This window comes from Ailuropoda melanoleuca, chromosome 6 (genome assembly GCF_002007445.2).
Source record: "Ailuropoda melanoleuca isolate Jingjing chromosome 6, ASM200744v2, whole genome shotgun sequence".
Classification (NCBI taxonomy): Eukaryota; Metazoa; Chordata; class Mammalia; order Carnivora; family Ursidae; genus Ailuropoda; species Ailuropoda melanoleuca.
In genome coordinates, this window is record NC_048223.1 from 33,094,657 (window position 1) to 33,099,416 (window position 4,760).

The 4,760-nt window shown below is 42.5% G+C and overlaps 1 protein-coding gene across 1 annotated transcript in view; it reads right to left on the reverse strand.

The window, feature by feature from the left end:
- The window catches only part of GASK1A (golgi associated kinase 1A), a 65,274-nt gene extending 61,252 nt beyond the window's left edge, over window positions 1-4,022 (reverse strand). The window contains exons 1-2 of the mRNA XM_019806325.2: window positions 3,985-4,022; window positions 3,309-3,580 (exon numbers count right to left, since the gene is read on the reverse strand). The gene's annotated coding sequence lies outside the window, so the exon portion shown is untranslated. The remainder of the gene's footprint in view (window positions 1-3,308; window positions 3,581-3,984) is intronic.
- Window positions 4,023-4,760: the final 738 nt, after the last annotated feature.

Consider the following 4,760-nt stretch of genomic DNA (forward strand, 5'->3'; position numbering starts at 1 on the left):
AACCCAGGCAGCTGCCCAACTGGTTTACTCTTTACTATGGTTCCTTGTCTGGCTCTATCCCAGACTTACTAAATCAAAATTTCCAAGGCTTGAGAATCTGTATTTTTTTAAGCACCATACTTAATTTTAAAGCACAACTGGGGCTGAGAACTGCTAAGCTAAGCAACTTCCCTTCCTTGGTTCTCATGCCCAAATGGCCATTCTAAATGACCCTCCCTGGAATCTCTCTCCTTCTATCCATTCTCACTTCCACTTCTTTGGCCCAAACTTCTGTCTCATTCACAATACTCTTGGAGGGACCCCAGAACTAGTGTCCTAGGCTCTACTTTTACTCCCTCTAATCTATCCTGCACCTCACAGCTGAAATGTGGACTTGCCACTGGCCTATTCCCCATAACTGTCAGGATTAATTGCAAATTCCTCAGCATGGCTTTCAAGGGCCTTCAAAGTTTGACTCCTAACTACCGCTATAGGCCTCTTACACATTTCTAAATCTTCTAAGTGGTTTCTGCCTCTCAAAGCCTTTTCTCGACTGACATACCTCCACCTCTAACCCCTTCACCCCCACCCCTACATCTTCTCTATCCTGAAGACCCAATACAGCATGATTCCTGAAGTTATTCTATTGCAAATATGATCTCATTAGTCTCTCTCACGGACCTTGAGCTCCCTAGAGAAAGGGACCATTCTGGGACCTTCTGCCTCCATTTGCCTAGGAGCAAGTAGTTGCTCAGTAATGCTTCCAAATGAAAGAATATATAAGACAGAAGACCATGGTTCAATACTGAATCTACTGCTCATCAAGCATAGGCACTCAGCAAAGCAACTTCCCTCCTACTGGCTTCAAGTTTCCTTATCTGACAAAGAAGGACCCTCATCCCTGTCCAGCCCCACTTCCCTGGCTCCTGCAACCCTGTAACATGTTCATATAAGTTACATTATCCAAACATTACCTGTCTCATGGTAAACTTTGAAAAACATTGGTTTAATCTGTGAATGAATAAATGAGAAAGAAACTTCTTTTGCAGCAGGGAATTTAAGCGTCCAATTTACCTCCTCTCTTTTCAATCATGGAACCCCTATCTTTTAGAGGGCAGCAGGGTACTCAGCCAGAAAAATTATATGTTTCACATCCTCTCTTGCAAAAAGGGACAGCCACTGAGGAATAAATGGACATCAGTGGGTGGGGCCCACAAAAATCTCTTAAACGGGGTGGGGTCCTTTAGGTTTTTGTTCAGCAAATGTTCACTCCCCTTCCTTCTACTGTGAGCACAGCATGTATTTTTGCTCCACTGTTGTTGGGCTTGGCCATGGACGCACTTTGACCACTAAAATGTAAGCAAACAGAGGCACCGTATACACTATGCTGTATCACATGGCTTTCATTCTCGTGATTCACCATATAAAGAATAAGCCCTGGGTAGCCACTACCCTCCAGTCTGAGCCCCAAAACAAGAGACGGGGGACAGACCTAAGGCTCAAATCACTGCCTGGAGCCAAGCCCAGTCAACCCACAGGCATGAGAATAAGTGCTTATGGTAGGAAGCCTCTGAGTTTTGGAGAGGTTTATTACAGAGCATTATTGTGATAAAAGTTGAGTGATACAGGTAGGATAGTTAAGCTTTTAGAGAGCCAATCCAGGACAAAAAGGTTGCCAGGCCAAAAAAAAAAAAGTGCCATGTTATATTCCCAAATCCCGTAATAATATATAATAAATTATTATAAATGTGTTATCACCTCAACATAAAAATATGGAAATTGGTGTCCTTTAAAAATTATGTATTATTCACTTTTGTTTCATAAATGCTATTTTTTCTGACATTTATTTAATATCTCATTTTTGCATATAATAATAAAAAGAGATACCCCTATTTGCATAGCCAGAGCCAACTCCTGTCTGCAAGCTCTTACAATCAACAGAGAATTGCTGCTCTGTGAACTTCTTTTAGAATGTGCAATGTCTTTAACATGGTGAAGAATTCCTTTGCCAAACTCAGGCAGAATAAAAATCTTGGCACTGTGGGTTCAGAGCATCTGTGATGCTTGGCAACACATCTGGCTTTGCTGCTTTCTTGAAGAAACATGCTCCTTATCTCAACATGCAGCAGTGTCACCTGGTATCAATGACTCCGCCGGCCATCCTGAAAAAATTGTGTCTATTTCTACAAATGCTGTCAACCTCCTGAGAGCCAGGGTTGACACACTATTTCAAGAGGTTTGGTCAAAAAATGGAAGTGTAAGAGGGAGTTCATTGCTGCAATAGACATTAACTAGCTTTCCAGAGGACCTGTCTGAAACATTTGGTTGACTTTTGAATAAAAGTTCTTCTCAAAGAAAACAAAACACTGATGGAAAAAGATATCTACACCTCTATGTTTATTGAAGCATTGTGGTGAAGACATCTAAACATTAAAAAGTACATACTAAATTATGTTATTTGTATAGAGAACAGATAACCCTAACTTACAGTAATAGAAATCATTAGAATGGTTACCCTTGGGAGGAGGTTGACCAGTAAGAACCACAAGGAAGCCTCTATGTCATCTGGATCTGGGTTGGGCACAATCCATCTCACTGTTTGCCTCCACTGAAGACTACCTCGCTATTCTCAAGCCCGCTTTTCCTCACTTAGCAAAATATTATGAACATTTTGTTGTCAACATGGTAGCTCTGTTTTATCTATTTTAAGTTGCTGTCCCTTTTTTCAATTAAACCTAATTTTAGGAATCTTATCTCTCTAAGTAAATTATAAATGCTAAGGTGTGGGAGCTTCATCTCACAGATCACATGACGAAAGAGAACTTAGAGCTGTGGAGATAGTCAAACCTAGGTTTAAAACTAAATTGTGTCATTGATGGCTATGTAACCTTGGACCAAAAAAATGTACCCATCTGGCCTCAGTTTCCCCATCTTTAAAATGGGGATAACGCCTCCCTTGTGAAGTTTGTTAGAAAGTCTTAAATGATGAATGGAAGGAGCTTAAGCCTAATAGGTGCTCATCGAATGACAGCTTTCTTTTTTTTTTTAGATTTATTTATTTATTTTAAAAAGAGAAAGAGCATGCAAGCAGGGGGAGGGGCAGAAGGAGAGGGAGAGAGAGAATCTCAAGCAGACTCCCTGCTGATAATGGAGACTGAGGCAGGGCTCGACCTCACGACACTGAGATCAGGACCTGGGCCGAAACCAAGAGTCGGATGCTTAACTGACTGAGCCCCCCAGATGCCCCTTGAATGACAGCCTTCTTTTCTTCCACACTCACCAAGGCCTTGCTCATAAAGCCCTCAATAAAACAATGATGATTCTCTTACCTTGTTCTTGTACCCAAGCAGCAATGTAGAGAATGAATGAGGGGCATGTCAAAATGTCTCCTAATGCCGATAGCTTCTTTCAAGTTCAGGAGATCTGTTTAGCTGACCACACCATTTAAGATCTGAAGATGAATTCTGAGAATTCATAATAATGGGTATCCTGAATTTCTCTCACCAATCATGGACAGCAATCCCCTCGGAATGAATGCAAAGGAGGCAATGCACTGAGCTCCAAGGCTGGCAGGCAGGATTTGACATATCCAGGTTAGTCCCTGAATCAAAAGTAAGAGAGATATATTTTAAATAGCGAGTAGTTGAAGAAGTAAAATAGTTCTACTCTATGATCAATTTTCCATGTGGAAGCTGTTCTATGCATTGATTCAGTCTTGGGTTTTTCCTAGCTACTATATAATATCCTGGTCTCACAAGGGTGGAGACAGAACTAAGACACATTTAGGGCAATGAGTACAGTTGATCCCACAGTCTACCTCACTGAAAAGATCTATGGCTGTGTGCTCACGGTGTCTTTAGGGCCTCCTACCTTCTGACAGGCTCTAACTCAACCAAGCCCTTGCCACAGGCACCTCATAAACCTTATCCTGAGCAAGCCCCACCCCACTGTTTTTCACTACCAGCTGATCTCTCAGTGTGAGATTCATAAAACTATATTTCTTACCAGAGTCCTTGCTTTCCCTCAGAGATGGTTGCCTGTCTTCTTGTAGTTTTCCTGAGCAATATGAGGACAGATGCCAGGACTCACTTATTCACAGGTGTAGTCCTGGTACAGAGAATGAGCTTAATAAATGTTTCCTGGGTGAACTAATGTTAAAGTTCTTGAATTGTACAATATATACCATATCTACTGATTGCTAAAATCACTTCACTCACTTATTTGACACAGAGAGAGAGACAGAGACTGAGAGACCACAAGCAGGGGGATTGGCAGGCAGAGGGAGAGGGAGAAGCAGGCCCCCGCGCTGAGCAGGGAGCCCGATGTGGGGCTCGACCCCAGGACTCTGGGATCATGACCTGAGCCAAAGGCAGATGCTTAACCTACTGAGCCACCTTGGTGCCCCACTTACTCACTTCTTGATTCAGTATTTATTATCTCCTAGGTGCCAAGAACTGTGTAAGGGGCCAGGGTGACAAAGATAACTGGAACACAGTCTTCGGCCCACAAAAATCTCCAGATGAGAGAGAGAGTGTGTGGAAGTGAGTAATATGACTAGAACTATCAAAAAGAAATGAGCAGACCGCTCTTGACACGTGGAGGAGGAAGAATGAAACCTGCTTGAACAGATGAGCTAATACTTCCAGGACTTGTGGCCAGCTGAGCGTTTAGGATGAGCAGCAGTTCTCCAAGTGAGCAACGGAGGAAGGGAAGGCATTCTAGTCAAAGGGAACTGAATGATGTGTATGATGTTGGATCTGTACTTCGCAGAGCAGGAAACT